The 22,785-nt window shown below is 43.2% G+C and overlaps 1 protein-coding gene and 1 long non-coding RNA gene across 6 annotated transcripts in view; one reads left to right on the top strand and one right to left on the bottom strand.

Annotated features, from left to right (window-relative positions):
* TSPAN18 (tetraspanin 18) overlaps nucleotides 1-6,717 on the bottom strand; it is a 243,203-nt gene extending 236,486 nt beyond the window's left edge. For all 3 annotated transcript variants that reach the window (XM_077322256.1, XM_077322258.1, XM_077322255.1), the window contains exon 1: nucleotides 6,460-6,717. The gene's annotated coding sequence lies outside the window, so the exon portion shown is untranslated. The remainder of the gene's footprint in view (nucleotides 1-6,459) is intronic.
* Nucleotides 6,653-22,785, top strand: part of LOC143830194 (uncharacterized) — a 96,545-nt gene continuing 80,412 nt past the window's right edge. Inside the window, exon 1 of one of the 3 annotated variants that reach the window (XR_013228379.1) lies at nucleotides 6,653-6,855. This is a non-coding gene — a long non-coding RNA (uncharacterized LOC143830194). The remainder of the gene's footprint in view (nucleotides 6,856-22,785) is intronic. The other 2 variants (XR_013228378.1, XR_013228380.1) reach the window with 2 other exon arrangements.

The following is a 22,785-nucleotide window of genomic DNA, read 5'->3' as shown; positions in this document are numbered from 1 at the left end:
ACTTTTAGAGAACTGACAAAAAGACATTCAGAGTTCGAACAATGCCAGAGAACTCTGTTTAAGTAGAGTCCCCTGCCTCAAATATTATCCTGAAAGCTAGTTCCATTATTCACATTGTAGGTAGAAAGGAGAGTTTTTGGACAGAACTCAGGAAGCACATTTGTGAGATGTGGGAAAGGCATCTCACCAAAAAGAGGAGCACCGAAAACAGGGGGACAACACATGGAGGAAAGTTATGAATGGGTGTAGAAAAAGAAGGAGATGTTCTGCCCCTTAGAATTTCAGTAATAGATTCCAGGGTCTAGATATTGATTCAGGACTACAGGAGCAAGGACTGTTCCCCCAGTCTCCCCAAAACTCAAAAGATTTTTCATGGGCTCCTGTGGATGAGAGGACTAGATTTTCCGCTCCACAATGTAGGAAGTGACAGGTGCTGGTAATTGGAGATTCCCTACTGAGAGGGGTGGAGGCCAAAGTACATCGACCAGACTTCTTGTCTTGAGAGCTATGCTGTCTACCTGTTGAATGCATCGAGGATGTCACAGAAAGGCTGGAAAGGCTCATAAAGCTCACAAAATGTCTTCTTAGGCTCCAGGAACAATGTGCATATAGAAATAAAGTACAAAACAATATGAATCCCAAAAAGGGGGTGTATCATGAATGTTGTATCATTCTGGCATTTCTCCACAGCAACAGGGCAGGGCTGATTTTATTAAAAATGCATCTGTGTTGTGGCATTATGGCATAGCAACATAGAAGTGCCTTTAAACAATGGATTTCAGGACTGGGGGGTGGGGGAAAAGTTTCAGTCCAGAGAGAACTGCTGTGTTGTGATTGGTGGCTTGCTGTGATTGACAAGCCTAGGAGCAGAGGGAGAAGTTCATGTTGCTTTCCCTTGCAGCCTCCTCAGGAGGGAAAAAAGCCTCAAGAGGGCAAACACGAGAGGGGTCTCCCTGTGAGGAGGGCTGCAAATGTGAGATTTACCATCCTGTGTTTGCCAGCAGGAAGCTACTTGGGGATTAACCCCTCTGTGTGGAAATGGCACTTTAATACAACTCTTGAAGGTTTTAAAGGTACCACTGGACTCAAACTTCATTTTGAATAAAATGGTTAAGGCAATAGGAAGAAAATGTATTGGTGCCCCTTCAAAGTAGATGATTGCTATAAAGTAGCTTTTCTTCCCTTTAAGTCATTATTCCTATCAAGGCAATGACTTTAGCTATAAGGAAGCAATGAATCACTGACTCATTGTTTGTATTTTGCAGTGAACAAGAATTTTCAGCAATCAGGTATCTCGGACTTCAAGTTTCTTCTCCTGCCTAGCTGAAAGAATTAATGTGGTGGTCCTGAGGGATTTCTGCTTCAATTCCCAGCTCCATCACCTCCATAATTTCTTCCATGTGTATTTGTCCAAGACTGCATGTCAACCCAGGTCAGCAGGTGGCACAGTGACCTCTTAGCTATAGGCAGTGCTACAGGCACAAGTTATAGGCATGGACTATACAGGCAGCCCCAGGAAGAATGTAAACATCCAAGAAGCCAGCCAGTCTGGTGAGCCAAGAATCTCATTCATTCACACTCTTGTTCCCTGAAACACAAACTTCTGGGTTACATGGAAGTTGGGAATTCTTGGCATACTCTGATAAATAGATAATCTCTGCAAGTTTCTTAAATTCTGAGTTTGATGCCTTTCGCAGAAATAAATAACACTTTCCCCCCACAAACAGGAAAACTACAAGATTGTTTGGAGAGGTGCAGACATTCTGCATTCGTCTTGTTAGAGGCTAGATTCTGATGCTTTATAATATAATCATAGCTAAATAGAGTCATTGTCCTACATTCACCAGATCACACAAACTGAGCAAAGAATTAACTCACAATATGGGCCTTATTCCATTCCACGCAGATGTTAAGCCCGCTTGACCTCAACCAGGGCCAGAACTTTCTCCATCCTGGCCCTCACCTGGTATAACAAGCTCCCAGAGGAGATCAGGGCCCTGACGAAACTCAAGCAGTTCCGCAGGGCCCGCAAAAGGGAGTTCTTCCATCAGGCATTTGGTTGAGATCGATCTGAACCACCACTTCCCAAATGCCCACCCCAAGCCTTCCTCCAACAATCATTACAGATCTGCCCAAACCACTGGGCCTCAGTACAATTTAATTAACGTTCTAATATTCTCCTGTTCTACAATGTTTATTGTGAGGATGTCAGTGTCCTGCATAGTGCAGGGGGTTGGACTAAATGACCCATGAGGTCTCTTACAACTTTATTATTCTATGATGATTCTATGATTCTATGATTATCTTGTTGTTACTGTTACTGTTGTTACCACATCACTGTAACTGAGTTAATAGTATAGTTCCCATTTCATGTAAACTGTCCTGAGCCTTCAAGAAGGGCAGTATATAAATACAATAAATAAATAAATAAATAAATAAATAAACAAACAAATAAATAAATAAATAAATGAATGAATGAATGAATGAATGAATGAATGAATAGGTAAAAACAAATTATATGTTTTACTTCAGAAATGGGATGCTTATAACTTTTTAAAATGTCTTTTTTCTTGGAAAAATCATAGGTTTTATGTGACATTTTTGCTGACACACTCTCTGTTTTGGATTGCTATGCCAAATGCCGCTCCTAGGGGCTGGGGACATCTGCAAACAGCATGAGGGGAGGAATTGAAGATCTACTGTAAAATGGGGAAATTGGTAGAAGTCACTTCATCTGTGGAAATGTTCTGTAGGATCCAGCCCCATAATGGTCCAAGATCATCTTTCGGTTTTTACTTTGAGTGAGAACAAGGGATTTTTAAAATTAGTAATAACTCATTAAAAATGAATGCCACAAATACAAATATAGGGACAAGCAGAATTTTTTTATATATACCGGGGAAGTGATGCCCAGCTCTTGTAAACAACTATGAACTGTCCTAAATTTCTATAACTGTGATTGGAAGTTATATGATGTATCTTTGCTGACATTCAGCATGACTCAAATTGGCCAGGGCTTACATGGGAGACCTCATGGGAACCCAATGTGTTCTGCCAATTTAATCTTTAAATACCATAGAAGCAGGAAGCCACCCAAAGATGAAGCAGGATTGTTAGATGAAAAAGGCTTAGAGGGATTGATGATGGATGATAGGGGAATTTCAGACAAATGTAAGGCCTTCTTTTGTACTCACAAAATAAAGCAAACAAACAAAAAAGAGATGTTGGAGGAACACCCAGACCTCAATAATTTTTCTATAGAAGAATGGTGGCTAACAGAGTGACAAAAATCATTTAAAACATGCAAGCTGAAAAGCCACAGGGCTTGAATGACATTCCCCCAAGAATTTTCAGAGAGCATGAATGATATCATACATACATATGTGCCATCACATATGTGCCATCAACACTGACTTACAATGACCCCAGCAAGGAGTTTTCAAGGCAAGACAGAAACAGAGATAATTTGCCATTGGTGCCTTTTGGAGATCCTTTCTTGGCGGTTTCTCATCAAAGTACCAACCCTGCTTAATTTTTCAGATCTGACAAGACTGGACCACTCCAGGATACTTTTCCTCCAAATGATATCATGCTGAATGATACCTTTCTCACTAATAGCAGCCTTCCTCCGCAGAACAGGCAGGTAGCTAATGTCACTGTCCCAAACAATCTGGTGGAAAGCATTCTCAATGTGAAGACTGCTGAGGAATAATCAACGTGGCTTCTTCAAAAGAACTCTTTGCCTAATTAACCTCATAGAATTCTATGAGTGCATCATAAAGCATGCAGAGAGGCAATCCAGAAGAAAAGGGATTTTCAAACAAACCATATAATTGTAATAGGATGTTTGGAGGAGTCAGAAATAAGGAGGAGTCATTTAATAGCTAAGACCCAAACCTTCATGTTCAGAACTGGTATAACTCTCATTAACAAATACAGAATAAAAGCCAGGGGACGCTATCAACAGCATGCTCAGCTTCTGAGCTTCCCAGGAGCATCCATCTGGCCACTGTTGGAGATGGAGCCCTGGACTACAGAAACCTTTGGTCTCATCCAAAAAGACAAGTTTAAACATTTAAAATGAACTACATAAAACATTAGCACAGATGGAGGATGCAGGAGGAACGTGCAAACCAGGCCAGAAACGGTAGAGTGAGAACACGAATACTAAGTATGGAGGCAAAAACTGGGCTCATTAGTTCAAAAATCGATAGAGAAATCTTTTCATTTGTCTGCTGGAAAATGCTGCAGGCTACATTCAAGGGCAAAATCAGCAGTACTACATGTGTTCAGAAGGAGGACATTTTATCTGCCCCAGTAACCCCTATTTTCACAAACTCTATTGGCTCCAGGCTGGCCTTGCCTCCATGGATCGCATAAAGCATGCTTGATGTGTTGTCCTACAAAAAAGAAGCAACGTGAGGAGCCACAGGGAGTCCCTAATTGCTTCCCCATAATAGAAATCCATGATTGCTTTGACAGGTTCTGGGGATGAAAGTGGCAAGTTTACTCTCCTCCTATGAAGCTCTGCTGTGAAGTTACAGCTGGCTCAGAATTTGGTATCCGTAGCCCATGGGCTAGTCTTTTATAATAGTTTGTTGTTTAAATTGTGTTTATTTTATTGGCACAGTTGCATGTGAGAGGTGTATAATTATATCCTACATTACAAAATGGGTTCAGTCATCACTAGGCAGTTGTGATACTTGTGCAAGTCTGTCACTCAAATTAGTCCCTGTGTTAGACCGATCAAGTGCAAAGTGCACGTAGCATCAGAATATGAGTTCTGGAGCAAAAGGGATTTTTTCAGTCTCTTATATACATGGGTCCATGATGGCACAATCACTGTCTAATATAAGAGTAATTAGTAGAGAAACAAGCAAAGGACCAGGAAGTAATATTATTATCCTAACACAAGTACAGAATAGAATGGAAAAGAGCAGAAGCCCAAGACAGCAAGACCAAACTATTCAATACACACATACACACACACAAATAAAATCAAAACAGTGTGAGTGGTGGCCAGGACTGGGGGGGGGGGGGGCTCAGGCATCCCACTCTGCACTCAACTACGGACTGGACCAGAGCTTGCTTCCTGCTCAGGGGAGGCCTGAGTTACTCCCTCAGGCCATTGAAACCCCCTAGTCAACTATTGGGGTACTAATTGAGACCAAAGTTCTGTAGTGGGGGCATAGTTTTGGGAATGCCTCCCTCCTGTCATGTGGGAGGTCTACTGTTCCATCACTGGCAGCACCAGTAAAACGACTAGGTGTGAGCGCAGGTTTACGATCACTGCCTGACCCCCTGTAAAGCCAGGACAAGCAAGAGCATGCAAGGCTGGTGTATGGGGCTGAGGAGTCCCTATTTGGGCAGCACTTCTGGGGGGCATCAGCAGGCAGAGACTCCAATGCTGTGTTGACATTTGGGGGGGGGGGCTACGGTAGCAATTTGGCCAAACTAGAAGAAGCAATGGCAGGTTGTTAACAGAATCCAGGGCAGCCTGCTCTCCACGCACACTGTTTGTTCCCCCTGGTTGTTCTCCCTCCCCCAGGACCCGGTAACCTTGGCAAGGCCTCTCTCAGGTTGAACTGTGTCTGATAGTGGTCAGGCCAGTGCTAGGGTTTTCCTGCATGCCCTTAGATGAGCACAAGGGTGCAGACCCTAAAGGGTCCCCCAAGAGAAAACCAGTTCCAGACTATTGAGGGGGGAGGGGATGAGCAATAAACTTTCAAAAAGGTACTCACTAAGCATCCCAGCTGATCCTCTGACTTTTATATTTTCTCCTACTGCCTACATGTTTGGGGTTAGTACTGAAATAGCAAAAGGGAATATGAGAGAGTTGTTGCTTCACACTGGTCAGGATCTCTCCACAGAAGCTTATGGAATACAAGAGTCTTTGGTTTGATCTTTCATTTCCATAAGGTCAGTGTTTATGGTCACTCAGAGAATCTATAGCTAAGCAGGTATCTATGTACTGGTTTCTTCTTGGCTAAAATTCTGCCTACAAGGCCAGAATGACTTTCAAGGCGTGTCTTTTATAAAAAGAATGCTGTTTGAACACATCTATTCCCCACAAGACACCCTAGCAAATGCAGCTGATGAGTTGGTTGATTTCCCACCTTGAATCTGACGTGCCTTGAGGGGAAAAAAGTACCTGCTTCATAAGACACATCAGTGCCCAACCACCTGCACAGGCTGCTGCTGTGGTCGAAACACACCCTCAGTTAATTTTTTTTTAAAGTTAAGCACTAAAAAAAAGTATCACCTGGGCTTCTCCCTGCATGTCTGCTGCCAGCTACTAAAGACCTTTTTGAATGTTTTCTGGGGCAGTTGCAGCAGTTGAAGTGTTTTTATTAAGAATTGCTTTATTGAAGACTAGAAAATAAGCCCGCTGTAATCGGAATACAGCGGGCCCTAGCAGGGCTGTTGAGGTTGGGGTCACTGCAGAGTGAGAGAACGTACCGGAGGATGGGTGGCGGGCATCCTGTGAGGCGGCGGCGAGTCGTGCCCCCCCCGCCCCACGGCCTACTGTATTTAGTGGCTGCGAGACAGGTACTGTAGGCGGGCGGTCTGTAGTCAGGAACTGCTGTTGGCTGTAGGCGCGGCTAGGCGTTCTCGCTGCGGGAAGACTCTTCGCGAGAGCCGGTAGAGGAGGCTCCCTGCAGGGCGGGCGGACTCAGCTTCTTGATCTACCTGTTTGTGTTACCCTAGCGCAGGAGGTCATGCCCCGGAAGTGAAGCAGCCATGATCCCGAGGGACCCTGGGAGCGGGAAGAGGCGGGGTCAGAGCTCCTGAAACGTGACGCTGGCGGGCCATGGAGGGGTCAGGAGCTGCTGGCGTCCTTCATCCCTTTCGTGGGTGAGTGCCGTGAGAACAGCGGGAAAACAGCGACCTGCCTCAGGTTGTCCATCCCCACCACGTGGACAGCTTTGAGGCAGGACACCAAGTGCGCGGCGGGTGGCTTCCTCGTTTTGCTTAGGTGTGCGGGGTGGGTGGCGGCAGCGGCGCAGCACAGAGGCTGTGCCGATGCGGGAGCGTCATGCGGCAGCGGGTGGGGCCACAGGGCGCTCCCAGCTGTGGGTCCCGGTGGCGAGTTTCGGGCGTCAGGTGGGTGTGTTGGATTGCGCCGCCGCTCCAGCACAGGGGTCAGCCAGGCGCTCGTGGCAGCTTGGGCCAGCGGGCCAGCTGAGCTGTGCGTGGGCGGGGCGCAGTGATGGGAGGGCGTCTGGTGGCGCTGGTTTGCAGAATGGGCCGCTCCCAGCTGTGCAGGCCGGCGGCGAGCCATTGCATGTGGAGCTGCGGCCAGCGGCGGAGCCAGCGCCACAGGCGCTGCAGCTGAGCCCGCGTTGTGTAGCGGGGCGGCCAGCAGCCATGGCGATAGGTGGGCGTTTGGAGGCTGCGGGGCGCTCCCGGCTGTACGGGCTGGCAGCGAGCCATTCTGTGTCGAGGCGTGGGTGCAGGCGGAGCTGCCCTGGCGACAGCGAGGCAGTTAATGGCGGCAGGCAGGCGCATTAGAGCGAAGTTGGAGGGGGGGGCGGATCGGGAGGCGGTTTGCGCCATGAGGGCGACGGGAACGTATTTTCCGGAACTTGGTTTGCTTTTGCGGCGTGGGGCAGGCCACAGCTGGCGATGGCGGCGGCTTCTGGGTTGCTCCATCGGGGCGGTGGTTACGAAGCTTGTATTCCCGTCGTCTTGTGGCTGGCTGCGCCGGGGGGGTCGATGTGGTTGTGGCATCGGTAGTTGGTGGCGTGGGGGCTCCCTTGCGGCTGGCCTGACGCGTCAGAGGCGCGTCAGGCCGCCGGCGAAGAAGCAACTGCAAGCCGCACTGCGCGTGGTTCGCAGTTGCTCGGGGCTGGGAATCGGAGGGACCAATCGGCAGGCAATCGGTCCCTCCGATTGTCTGTCCAGAGGAAGGGTCCAATCCAGACCCTTCCTCATCCCGTACACATCCCGCTTCAGAACGCCTTACTGTTTTATTTAGTCCGTGGCACCCGCAGCGCCACGGGCGGTGTTAAGATGGCGCCCGCGGCGCCACGGGCGGTGTTAAGATTGTCCCCATCTGCTGCTTTATTATCCTGGTTATTTCTGTATTTGGTTCATTTTTATCCCACTGTTTCTCAAAGGACCTTGAGGTGCTGTACACCTCCCTACTCCTACTACTTTTCACCCACAACAACCCTGTGATGTAGGTGAGTTTGAGAGACAGTCAGTGTTCCAAGATCACCCAGCTAGCTTTATGACATGTTGGGAATGTGAAACCAGGAGGTATTCTGCACGGAGCCAAATAAAACAATTTTTAAAACAACCAATTTAGACTACTTTATTATATTACAATCGTTGTTCTGCATTTAATATAGTCTGTTGAAAAAGTGCATGAAACAATTCATAGCCCGGCGCCCTGTAGTTTTGCCAACTCCACTTTGTTCTCTAGTGCAGTCACTAATCTGCATAACTAACGAGCTTCCCTGCATTACTAATAATCTGTCTCTGGCAGACAGGAGAGATATGAATTGGTGAAAAGCTTCTTTCAGAAACAACACTTAAAAGACGCTTAAAACACCAAAGAGGCAGTTCACCATGCAGAGCAAAATCAGTTTCGTGGAGTAAATTCACTCTTCTGTGCAGAGATCAGAAAAACAACGATGCATTTAGTGAGTTTTCATCAGCTTATCCATCATGCAGAAGAGGCCCTGGTCTCCCAGAACTTACTCCAACACTTTACAAACTGTTATTTTAAAAAAAACACCTTGATGGTAATGACCTTAAATTATTATGTCATGTTAAGTGCTGTAAATTGGTTGGAAGTGCAACTCAGATGTTTTATATCTAAATAAAATATTAAAAGATGGCGACATGCAAGAATTGGCTTCAGTAAGGAGACTACAGATTCCCTTACACATTATACTGCTCAGTCTTTCTCTTATCACAAACAGCAAAACAAGAGGATGTTTCACAAAGTACTTCCTCATTCAGAAAAATGAGTACACGATACATTGGCCAAAGTTCCAGAGTTCTTCACAAAGGAAAGGATATGTTGATAATATGGTGGAAAATTCTCAGAAAATATTTCCGAGATACTGCTTTAATTCCTGTGAAGTATGTGTAATAATTATCAGTTGCTGGACGGAGAAATAAAAATAGAACAATGCTTAGAACAATGTCTCACCCCACCCACCAACAGACTGAGCTGCCTACACCAAGCTGGCTCTCAAGAGACCTCTGACATCATCTACTATCTTATTATTTTATCCAGACATAATAGGGAGTGAACCTGAGACATTGTCCATGTCAAGTAGATGATCGACCACTGAGCCATAGCACCTCCCTCAATGACATTTCTCATTCCATATTTTCAAAATGAGCCAAGCTAGATGAGATGGAAAGAGTTCTGTGCTTGGATTTCTTTTTTCAAAATGCTTAAAGAACTTGGAGAGGGGATGATATGGGCTGTGGTGCTGCTTCCCCATTTTTAATCCTTCTTTAATTCCTACTGGCCTCACAGGAGGAAAACATGGGATTAATAACACCTTCAAGGATGATAATAGTGAGAAAAATATGTAGTGAAAAGAAATAATACCCCTCCCCAGCACCCCAGAGCAGACTCAATACCCCCTTATACAGCTGTTTTAAGTTGTGGAAGGAATAATCTAGAGTGATAAAATTCTGGATCTATTTATTATTGTTGATGTGGAAACACGTCTTATGCTGTGTTCGGGGGCTGGAGTGGGACGGAAATGACTACAGACATGATGTACATACAACCCGCCCTAGCCTCCATAATAGATGTCATTGACTTAGCTGGAGAGAGCAAAGAGGCAGGACAGGAGTGGGGCCAGGCTCCAAAAAAGGGTGGCAGTGGCAGTGTGAGCAGGGCTCAGTGCTGGGTCTGGCCAGCTGCCATGTCCTTTCCTCCTCTCCCCACACAGGACTCTACCCAAGAACAAGCATCCTAGTCTCCTTATCTGGCCTTCCAACCAGGATGAAGAAGGCTGCCATGTGGGCAGGCACAGAAGATGGGTAGTGGTAGTGGAGTAAGGGTCTGAGTGCTGGGCCTGGTGAGCCACCACTGCACCTATTCCTCCTATCCTTGCTCCAGGCTCTACTTGAGCCTGAGTACGCTGGTCTCCTCTGGCCTTCAGAGATGTGCTTCCTATTACTGTTACGTGGATCAAGATCTGGGCCCATTCTGTACATGTTGGATAATGCACTTTCAATGCACCTTAGAAGTAGATTATCCTGTTCTGCACAGGAAAATCCAGCTACAAAATCTCCTCGAAAGTGTATCCAATGTGTGCAGAATGGGCCTTGGTGGACAGATTGCACTTGCCATGCCCACACAGCTGGTAACCACCGTGACTGCGCTTCACTGGACTCAGAGAATGAGGATGAGGAAGAGGTGGGGCAGGGCAGGGCGGTGAGGCCCTGCAGGATGATCAGAACCCTAATGGGAACACACAGCCTGGTCTACACCCAAAGGAAGAAGTGAGTGCCCTTCTTGGAGAGGAGTGATGAGTGGAATGCCTCAAGGATCTCTCCTAGGCCTTGTGTTTTTCAATGTATTCATAAATGATATGGATGAAAGAATGGAGGGGGTGCTTATTAAATTTGCAGATGATATAACTAGTATGGGTAGCAAACACACCAGAGGACAGAATCAGGATATAGAATGATCTTGAGAAGCTGGAAAACTGGTCTAAAATGATTTTCAATAGTGCTAAATGTCAAGTTCTTCATTAAGGTAGGAAAAATCAAATGCATCACTATAGGATGGGTGAGACTTGTCTTGGCAACAGTATGTGTGAAAAGGATCTGGGGTTTTTAGTAAACCAGACTGAACATAAGTCAGCATTGTGACTCTTTGTCTAAAAAGGCAAACGGGATTTGGGGCTCTATTAAAAGAAGTATAGTATCCAGATCACGTGAGATGTTGCCATTTTACTCCTCTCTGGTAAGACCTCACTTGGAGTACTGTATTCAGGTTTGAGTACCACAACTGAAGGAAGATGTAGAGAATCTTGAGCATGTCCAGAGAAGGGCTACGAATATGGTGATAGGGTTGGAGACCAAGTCAAATGAGGAAAGGTTGAAGGAGCTTGGTTTGTTTAGTGGGGAGAGAAGACAACAAATACTTGAAGGGCTGCCATATAGAACAGCGGCCCATAACCTTTCTAAGCCAGGCCCAGGAACCGTGCATGTGCTGCAGATCCTCACATACGCATTTGCACCTGCCGGCGTGCCTGTGGCCACGCCTCCCTCTTCTCCCCCCCCCCCCCATACACAGTGCGGCACTTGCTTGGCTGTGAGCGAATCGGCAGCTGAAGCGGCCAATTTGCTCAAGGCCTGACGAGCTTCTTGTTGCGTGGGGGTGGGGGGAGGGGGTGAGGCCGCCGCCAGCCCGGTGCCAAGGCTTTCGCAGCCCGGCCCGGGGATTGACAAGCCTCGATATAGAAGATAGAGCAGAGTTGTTTTCTGTTGTTCCAGAGAGTTGGACCAGAACCAATGGGATGAAATCAATTCAAAAGAATTTTCAGCTAAACCTCCAGAAGACGCTCCTGACAGAGTGGTTCCTCAGTGGAACAGCTTTCCTCGGGAGGTGATGGGTCCTCTTTCTTTGGACGTTTTTAAGCAGAGGCTAGCTAGTCATCTGACAAAAATGTTGATTTTATAAACTTAGGCAAGTTGCAAGTGGATGGGCAAGAAGGGATGTTCCAATGTTTGTCTCTTGTGGCCCTTCATTGCACACCCCAGGAATTGCTAATTGCCGCTGTAAGATGGTAGGTGAATTTCTTCCAGACCAGGCTGGATTCTGCAGATTCTTGGTGGAAGGATCACTTGGACATGAAATTGGGGTCACTGTGTGGGTGGGCAAGTAATTGAGTGTTCCTTCAATGTGCAGGGGGTTGGACTAGATGATCCTGGAGATTCCTTCGAACACTATGATTCTATAATATATGATAATTATCTCATGCCCACAAAAAAAAATCTCTGTGGTCTCATTTGACCTTTACTTTTCTGTAAGGATTATTTAATCTTCATCCTTCTTTTTGTTTTAGTCAAATGATCAGCTCAACTAAAAAAAATACTGAGTGTTTGAATTATTAGAATGAAAGCAACATTTTCTCTTATTTATGCTATGGTTGGAAATCCTTGCACTAGATGGACCAGAATAGTGTGAATATTTAGTTTATTCTATGTTCTGTGACCAATATTGTATCGAAAGACTGCTAGCAAAGAGATGAAGGAGGTAGAAAGGCACTAAATAGCACGATTAGCTCTTGAACTGGATTCCTGTTCTTCGTTTCAATTACATAGATCTATTTATGCCTCAGAGCCTCTTGTGGTGCAGAATGGTAAGGCAGCAGAAATGTTGTCTGAAAGTTCTGCCCATGAGGCTGGGAGTTCCATCCCAGCAGCTGGCTCAAGGTTGACTCAGCCTTCCATCCTTCCGAGGTCGGTAAAATGAGTACCCAGCTTGCTGGGGGGTAAACGGTAATGACTGGGGAAGGCACTGGCAAATCACCCCGTATTGAGTCTGCCATGAAAACGCTAGAGGGCATCACCCCAAGGGTCAGACATGACCCAGTGTTTGCACAGGGGATACCTTTACCTTTACTTTATTTATGCCTCATAATATATGTCCAAAAATTAATCTTGCTTGGTACTCTTCTGAAATGTAGCATCTCAGCTGTACATTCGTCTTAGATGCTGAACATCTTCCCAAGCCCCTTGCATAGATTTCCATAACCAGAGAAGCTAAATGAGGGTAGTGTTGATCTTTTTAACTTTTTAACATGCAGATAGTAACTGCATGTTACTATCAAATGGGAACGAGTTAAGGAGAAGAAATCCATTATTTCTGCTAAACTGTTGCTTGGCTCCCATGAAGTCATTGTTGATATCTCTTCCATATATTAATATACTTTGGCCAATATAACATAATAATAATTCCTGTTCATTTGAAACTGTATGCTGGCTGTTGTTCCCCACACCCTCAGGAGACAAAGGTTCATCTGTTCATTGCCATACAGTTCCTTCAGTAGAACTTGAATAGCACCTGGACTACCAGAATCTCCTTCATTCTCTCTCACCTACATATTTGATCGAACAAATGAGAACAAGTTAAACAAACATTGTAGGACAGATAGGCGTAAGTACTAAAAGACTTTTCTATGGCTGTTGGCTGGTGAGTAATAGGGAAATTGTCCATATAGAGATCCCATACATGTGCCTTGTATTGCCAAAGGTAACACTGAAGAACAAATTATGCTTAGTTTTCTTAACTTGTTATATGCAACTTACCTCTAAGGAATTTAAAATGAAGCTAGTTTTGACTATCGTTGTATACAGAGGTTGTTAAGAGGTTGTCCCAGTACTTCTATATTCTGCTCTTCTCCATCAGCACTTTGTACCTCTCCACCCTCTGATTCTTTCCACTTCACTTGAAGGGAAAAGCGTGCTAGTTTTATATCTTCAGTCCCCCATCACAGCAAAGAAAGAGCTTCAAGTGGCTAATAGTACCCCGTGATGTTGATGCCTCCTTGACAAGAGTCGTCAAAATGGCCTTAATCAGGCTTGAATAAGGCACTTCAAGTATTCCCCAATCACTTCAAAGTGCTGTTCTCTGCAGCATTTATGGAGGTAGCTGGATTCATCACTGTGGCAGTTCCATCAGAGATTGGGTTAATTTTTGATCTTCCCTACATCATTCACAATATGGCACTTAATAAGAGGGCATTGGGCCTGATAGCTTGATAACCTGATTTGTAGATGATTACTAGGAGTCATTCTCATGAGCAAACATGCCATAGTATTAAGTATATCTGATGTTCACAAAATTGTCAGGATGCCAGTCACATGCATTAGCCAATCACTTGGCATATTTCCACATGCATTCAAAATCATTATTAGGCATTGTCCTGTATCTCGTAATGATTCTCTGTACATTTACTATTAAGGAGTCCATATATCCTATGTATGATAAGATCTGATCAGATTTTGCTCATTCTAACAGTGTGTCTATTTAAGAAATATGACCTGTATGCTACCTTGAGCCATGAGAAAAGGAGAAATATAAATGCTTTAATAGATAAACGTGTTGGGGTTTCATATGCACACATATATATGCTAGAAGAAGAGTTGGTTCTTATATGCTGCTTTTCTCAACCCGAAGGAGGCTCAAAGCAGCTTACGGTCACCTTCCCTTTCCTCTCCACACAAGATACACCCTGTGAGTTAGGTGAGGCTGAGAGAGCCCTGATATTGCTGCTTGGTCAGAACAGCTTAATCAGTGATGTGGTGAACCCCAGCTGGCTGCATGTGGGGGAGCGCAGCATCGAACCTGGCTCACCAGATTAGAAGTCCGCACTTCTAACCACTACTCCAAGCTGGCTCTCTACCAAGCTGGCTCTCTAGGCTTCCTACAAGTATGTTATAGCACTTGCCAGTGATTATTCAGTGACTGTGTATCTTTTCCTCTCTGGCCAAAAAGGCAGTATAAGGTTTATAGCAGACAGACTGCAAAACTTGGAGAAGAAACGAGTGGCTCAAGGCTATTGAAGGCATCCTATATTTGCAGACATGTAAGAAAGATAGCAAAGGGGGCAATGAATCTAACAAGGTTTTCTATAAAGTTGCTATGTTCATCTGAAAGACAATATCATTAAAATGCCTTTTTAAAAGGACTAAATGTCTGGATTGTATTTTTAAGTAAACTGCTTTATATGTGTTGATCAACTTATTTAATTTTTTTTTTAAGTTATTTACAGTCTGCCTTTCTCACTCGGATACAGGGTGGATTCAACAGAGTGAGTCAATACAATTGACGGATGGGACTTTCAGTAAACAATGAAATAAGACTAGGGTTGTAGAACCAATGACTGGTCTAAAAACAGAACTGAAGCAAAGCATAAGTATTGACATGACACATTAATCAATACAAAATTCTATAGTTGGATCCTAGTTTCAACAAGCAAATACACAGTACAATCCCTAATAATTTTTAAAGTAACTTTGTGCATTGTTTAGTACAGTCCAAGTCTATTGTGAAGCAATCAAGCATTTTATGAGCTAAAGAAACCATCAAATGTACAATATTGGAACAAACATCTCTCACATATTAATTTATATAGTCCACCAGACTCAAACTTTTTTCTGCAGCTTCAGACCAACACCACTATCCACCTAAGTATATATAATATTCATCTTATTACCACCCTCCCCATTTCATGTGTTACAGTCATGGGCCAGCCAGCTATCTCCTCCTTCTCCTTGGAGGCGTTGGAAGAATCGGGCCCTGCACCACCTGAGCAACAGGGTCCAATAGCAATGGGGGAAGCATCAGGAAGTGAGAATCCTTCCTAATCATGGTCAGTCTCCTCAGTCATCTCTAGGAGAAGAAAAAGATACCACAGAAGCTGGTGTCTGCATCTCCTCTGACTCCTCCTGAACCAGCAGAGTGTAGAAAGAGACAGCACTTGACAGTTCGAGAGAAAACACAAAGCACTCAATTGCTTAGCAACAATTGCTGTTAATTCCTGGAGCAGAGTCCTTGCAGGTCCAGGACTGACAGGCTGATAGGGAAAGAGTAAAAAAACAGCCCCTATAGGAAGCTGAATGTGGCTGGAAGGAGTGGCACCTGGGCCTTGGAGTGAGTCAGCAAAGGAGGCAGGTAAAAGGAACATGCTGAGTAAGGGTAGGAGGAGAAGCAATTTTGCTTGTTACCCTGCTTAGGAAATGGGACTTTACCCTGACTTATTGTCTTGTATCTTGTTGGTAACCTGTGCTTGCTCCAACAGCCTGTGACCCAGGGGGTAGTGTTCACCTATGTGAATGTGTTCAAATTAAAATAAAATGATTATAATAAAAAGGCTCAAAGATCTCCATCTCTGCTGGTGTCTGGCAAAGGGCCTATGAGACTTGAAAGCTTATACCTTGGAACTCTTGCTGGTCACAAAGGTGCTACTAGAACTGAATCTGTTAATTGAACCAAAATCTATCAAGAAATCATCTGTGCAGTATTTCCACATCACATAGCTTGTCAACATATCAAATAGTATTTCTCTTTTCAATGATTTTATAATAATGAGGAGGCCAGGAACCAGAAATGAAGTCTTTTTTATATATAAGCCATCTATACAGTACACTTTTCTAACTTATTTGAATAGGAGCTGAATGTAGTGGTAAGAATCTATGAAGCTAATGAATATGAAGTCAATAGAGTGACACTCCTGCTGTGGAGCAAATGGTGAACTGAAAGAATGAATGTTGACTAAAAGAATGAACAGCCATTACATTTCCAATAAAGTTGATAACTTAGATGGCTTTAAAGTGGATTTAACAAATCATAATGGAAAGGACTATTAACTCCTTTTAGCTGTGGTAGTTAGATGAAAATTCCAAGTTTAGAAGCAATATTCTTCTGAATGCTAAATAATGAGCAACATTGGGTGAGGACTGCATATATTTCCCAAATTCTTTGTCTGTTCTCAAAAAGTCTTATAAGTATCATTGCGCTGTTGTGTCTTGACAATTACCATTAATTTGAATGTTATCGCTATATGTCATCTTTCCATGCCATTCTCCACTTAAAAAAAGAAATCCACATTTCCATTACTTTCTAGTTATACATTTTCTGACATCATTGAACTGTATTATGGTAGTTTCTGTTTCAGACAAGCCAGTAATAACTGATGCAGCTGAAAGGGGTAAAAAAAGAAAAAGCTTTTGGAGGACTTGGTTTGGAATTACTTTACAGGTTGTACTATACAGCAAATTGATATCTGTTCTTTTTTGGGATGGGTTGTATTTTTCTGGGTTTGGACAGGGGTTCTTTTTACTCAAAGAAAATCTGAGAAGCTGCTAATTATACCTGGTGGGGAGGGACTTCAATGTGGGCCATTTTTCCTATCCAACTTATCTCAAACTGTATCTTGCTTTTCATAAAGATAGATTCAAGTGGGTAGCCATGTTGGGTTTGAAGTAGCTCAACAACAATTGAGTCTAAAGGTGGTCTTAAAGGTGCTATTGAACTTAATTTTTGTTGTTTTTTGCCTTGTGATTATAAAAAATAATCTCAGTTATTCCTTTCAAACTTCCTACAGATATAGGGGTTAGCATCGTTGATATAATTACATTATTCATAAGGATGTAATGTTTTTTACAATGGTGGCTGAACTACCAAAAGTCATACATTGCAAAATATGTCTTACCTATAAGAATCTTATACCCAATGGTTTCAATGGCTAGCGGCCAATTTAGTCTGGCAGATTTCCTAAAGGATTGGCTTTGGGATTCCAAAACTGATTTATCCTAGCCCTAGTAAATAGTCTTTGATTTGCATTTATTAGCATCACTGTGGCTGTGGCTTTATTTCATATATTTTTAAAACTTTGAGCAGAATTTCATGGAATGTTGTTCTGTTAATATCCTTTGCTGTTTTATTTATATCTGTGTGACCATGGAGTGGTTAAAACGTTGCATGAGGATCTGGGAGACCTCCTAGCACCACTGTGAGGATAAAATGGAGGCAAGTAGAATGTGGAAAGCCAATTTGCCAGGGAAGGGAAGGAAAGAGGAAATAGTGGGGAGAACTGGCATTTTCCCTGCTTGTTGGGAAGTAGTATTGTGTGATTTCCCTGTTCCCCCTAAAATTCCAGGTATTATAGGTTAGGGATGCCAGTCCCCAGGTGGGACCTGGGGATCCCCTGGAATTATAGCTCATATCCAGGTGACAGAGATCAGTTCCCCTGGAGAAAATGGCTGCTTTGGAGAGTGGACTCCATAGCATTATGCTCCACTGAGGTTCCTCCTCACCCCCAAATTCTTCCTACTCTTGGCTCCACCCCTAAAGTCTCCATTTCCCCCCAGCCTAGAGCTATCAACCCTATAGAATACTGAGGTTGTCGTAGTGTGTGATGAGATTGCAGAGAATTCTGCTAAATAAAATGTGACAAAGCTCCTTGATACAAGGGAATGCTTATAACACCAATTTAAGGCTGTAGTATAGATGCAGAAAGACAGCCAGGCTGTGGTAGAAGGAAACCTTTTAGGCCTCACCTCTGTGCCCCTATTAGATTGTCTGACATTTGAAGGCATGAAAAAAGTTAATAATGCACTTGTACATACAGGTACATAGTTTACTATCAGTGCCAGAGGCTCAGGAGTTTAAAACCTGTTTTCTCGCCCTTCCTCCAGGGTTCCTTGTTTGCTTTGAAATTTTGTTATTTTTCTCTTTGAAATGTACCTAATATGATCTAGGAGTATAATCACAGTAACAACATTGTTGTTGTATTATGTGTTAAACATTTATTAAATCTATCAGATAAAAAAATGAAAGGGCTACACTTTCTTTAATACCCACTCCTTGTTTCTAAACCAAACTGAACTCAGGAACTATGACCACCCTGAAATGAACAGTGAACAACTAGATTCTGCACAAAGCATAGCAGCCAAAGTCACCATCTGGTGCTCCACAGAGTGGAGGTGCACAGCCACTGAGCTCCTGGGCTTAAAGCCATTGCAAGGATTTGTCCAGATTTGTAAGTGAACACCTGCCAGAGAGAATAAGTCACAGTGAATGACCTTGTATCGCTTGATTTTTGGGGGGTTCTGACTGCTTTAATTATGAGCAAAAAGCAATCTAATTTAGCCAAATAATATGGTCAACATCCAAAACTGTCAAGTTTATAAAATAATATAATTAGAGGGCAGGGAGTCTATAGTGACTGTATTCCTTCATCATGGGATAGATATCAGGGAGGATGATAACTTCTACATGAAGATGACGGACAAGTGTCTATTACTCACACATGACGCTAACTTCTGATATTGCTGCTGGGGATATGGTAGTGGCATAGAGTAAGTCATGGTTCATCCTTTCATGGTGCATGAGCAATCAGATGTATCCTTCAAGTAGTCCTACAGAGGATATGTTGCCTACTTTTTGTACTTGTGTAGTCAGCAACGTTATGAAGGCATCACAAGAATGAGTCACAAGTTTAGTCACCCAGATTTAATGTTAAATAACAATCAATAATGTTAGAACTCAGAAGGTAATTCAGAAATGTGCCTTTTAAGACCTGGAAAGTCAGCAGAATCAGAAAGGATGTGGGGGGGGGGGGTTGGTTTATGGACTCGCCCAGCCTGTTTGGATGTAGATGAACAGCTCACCAAATGACTGGCTTGCTGCTTGCAGGTAATGGAGGACCCTTGGTGAATGTATGGTTGTCTGCTGCCTGGGCCAGCTTCAAGGCCAATAGCAGCTAAAGAATCTTTGTCTACTGACAAATTGAATCTAAATTATTTGGAAGACAATCGTCCAAGCTAAGTATTTTGGAGAGTAATTTGTAATAAAGGCCTCAGTGTGAGAGACAAATCCATCACCTCCACAATTATTCTCTGCAATTGCTATATTTAGAACTGAAACTGAAAGCAGAGTAATTATCTGAAAATATTTACGGCAAAGGATGAGTCATTCCACTTTACTAAGACTTAATGACTATTTTGATTGCTCCAGAATTATAGGGCTGATCCCACCATATTTACACAATCATTCTAAAGCAATATCAATAATTTCAACAATAGACCTGCTGATCTAACTTCTTGTCCCACACTTGGCCAGTAATCCAGACTCTTTTGTTGTCTGTGAGATGGTTTCTGGAAAATGGGATGGCATTGCGCCATAGCCCAAGAAAGAACACTGTCTGAAAGAGAAAGATTACAAGAAACCAAATGCCCTGGTGTGCTTGTGAACTGATTATTCCCTTTGCCTGCTTACTGGACTGGGAGACCATGCCTTTACCTTGTTAAATCCATTTGAAAATAATCTATAGCTACCGGGATGATCTATCATTGGAAACAGAGAGACAGAGACTAAGTCAATTCTAGTTTAATTAGAAGATATTGTTAACTGGACATTCTGTCATCTAAGAAGCCTCTGTAGTAGTTTAAGTAGCCACCTCCCTAGTCTCTTGCGGACATGTGGGTTGTATCTAGCTAAATCAGCTCTCTTTTGTAAGCTAAAGGGAATTTGTTGGCAGATGATGTGAGACATACATTATCCACAATATATATGGTGGTATGAAAAGTTATTATGTGCTATTAACCTTTGTGGACTTATTTGCAAGTAACCATAATTTGGGCTAATAGCTATTATTTTATTGTCTGGTCCCAATTTACCTTTAGAATAAACCTGTCAATATGCAGTGCTAGTCTAATCTCATCAGGTTTTCTCCAAGTGACAACCTTTCACATACTTAAAGAAAGTGATCATGTCCCCTCTCAACCTCCTCTTCTCCAGGCTGAACATTTCCAAGTCCCTCAGCCTCTCCTCATAGGTTTTGGCACCTCAGGCCCCGGACCATCCTCGTTGCTTTCTTCTGCACTCTCTCAATCTTGCCCACATCCTTTTTGAAGTGAGGCCTCCAGAACAGTTGGAGTCATAATGCAGAGTCCATATATATATATTCTTTTAGAAGCATGTGGGGGTGTGACGTCTGCAGACAAAAGGCTACTATTCATTTCTAGATCTTGATCTGCTCTGGTTAGGTTATAGCCTGGGACTTGTGACTCCCATGCCAGCTCATGCCCAACTGTACACTCAGGTATCCTGGAAAAACGACATGTCCCAAGAGAAATTCCACCACAGAGAAACTCAAAAGCCTGCTTTGTATTCTTAGAAATAAAACAACTTATTGGAGCAATGCAGCTTGGATGAATAAACTGTCCACTAATGCTTCTTGACCATACTTGGGACTAACCAAAGCTGCTTTTCCTCAGATTGAAATACCTCCTTATTTTTTAAACAGGCTGCACATTGTCCTTGCCATCCCCTGTTGAGACACAAGCCACAAAATGGGATGAATGAAAGGGATCTGCCAGCAAGGTTCTAGTGCATATGTGGCATATTTGTATACCATTTTACTGTTGTGCTTACATGGCTAAAATTCCTAAATTCCATTCTGAACGGAACAGAAAATTAAACAGCTGGTTCAGTTTGAGGGGAACAGACTGAGGAGTTTGTGGCTTCTCTTATTTCTTTAGCTAGCTAAAAAGGCTTTTCCTCCTGCTGCCTCATTTTATCCTCCCCTGCCATTTTTCATGTTGAAGTTTATCTTGTGGAGTGTTGCTTTTCTCTTAAGGGAAGTGACTGTAAGCCGCTTTGAGACTCCTTCGGGTAGAAAAAAGTGGCCTATAAGAACCAACTCTTCTTCTTCTTCTTCTCTTAAATTATACAGTGTTTTATTACATAGGTTGATGGGAAATGACCTGCCCTTAAAAGTAACTGTGCTAATGCAAAAACATCAGAACATAAGAGAAGCCATGTTGGATAAAACTAAATGTCACACAGCAGCCAAAAAAACCCAGGTCCCATCAGGTGGTCCAGCAGTGGGGCCAGAACTCCAGAAGCCCTCCCACTGTTGCCCCTCAAGAATACAGAACTTCACTGTCCCAGGCATAGAATTCCACCAATATCTTGTGTCTAATAGCTACTGATTGTACCACATTTTCATCTAATCCCCTCTTGAAGTTGTCTATGCTAGTTGCTATCACCACTTCCCCTGGCAGTGAATTCCATGTGTTAATTATGCTTTGGGTGAAGAAGTACTTCCTTTGATCAGTTCTAAGACTAATGTTCATTAATTTCACTGAGTGCCCACGAGTTCTTTAATTGTGGGAAAGGGAGAAAAGTATTTTGTTCCCTACTTTCTCTGTCTCAGGCATAATTTTGTAAACCTGTAACATGTCCCCTCTTAGTCATCATTTCTCCAAGCTAAAGGACTTAACCTCTTTAACCTTTTTTCATAGGGAAAGTGTTCCATCTTCTTAATCATTTTACTTGCTCTTGTCCTCACTTTTTTCCAATGCTATATCTTTTTTGATGACTAGAATTGTATACAGTATTCCAAATGAGGCCACACCATAAATTTATGCATGTTTGTTATATAATAATGGCTGATTTGTTTTCAGTTTCCTTACTAATAATTCCCAGGATAACATTTGCCTTTTTTATTGCAGTTGCACAATGAGTTAACATTTTCAATGAGTTTACTATGACTGCAAGATTTCTTACCTGGTCAGTCTCCACCAGTTTGGACCCCATCAACATATTTTCATTCATTCATTCATTCATTCATTCATTCATTCATTCATTCATTCATTCATTCATTCATTCATTCATTTACCGCCCTCCCTTCTGGCTCAGGACAGTTCATATTATAACCCTAATTCGGTACAGTACAATTAACATTTGTTATAGAGCTTATATAACTGTAAAAAACTTTTGTCTAACAGTGTAATAAACAACAGTATTCAATAACAGCAGTAACAAACTGTGATACAACAACAGAACTCAGTAAGAAACAGCAGTTTATCTGTCTGCACTGTAGTCTGTTTTCTGTAGGTGCCATTTATGGGGGCTTCTGTTTTGTGGTTAGTGGCTGGTTCACTAGTCTTGGCCGAATGCCTGGTGGAATAGCTCCTTTTTGCAGGCCCTGTGGAATTATTTTAGCTTCGGCAGGTCCCTGATATTCTCAGGGAGCTCATTCCACCAGGTGGGGGCCAAGACTGAGAAACCCCTGGCTCTAGTCATTGACAGACGAGCTTCCCTGGGGCCAGGAATCACCAGTTTATTGGTGATAGAAGAGCGTAAAGCTCTTTGGGGGGCATAAGTGGAGAAGTGGTTTCTCAGATACTCAGAGCACGTATGGCCTTGAAGGTAATACCAGAATCTTAAGCCTGATCCGGTAGTGAACTGGTAGCCAGTGAAGTTTTTGGAGTGTGGGCCAAATA

The sequence above is a fragment of the Paroedura picta genome, chromosome 2 (genome assembly GCF_049243985.1).
Source record: "Paroedura picta isolate Pp20150507F chromosome 2, Ppicta_v3.0, whole genome shotgun sequence".
In the NCBI taxonomy this organism is placed as follows: domain Eukaryota; kingdom Metazoa; phylum Chordata; class Lepidosauria; order Squamata; family Gekkonidae; genus Paroedura; species Paroedura picta.
The sequence above is the reverse complement of the archived record's forward strand: the minus strand, read 5'-3'. Positions and strand labels throughout refer to the sequence as shown.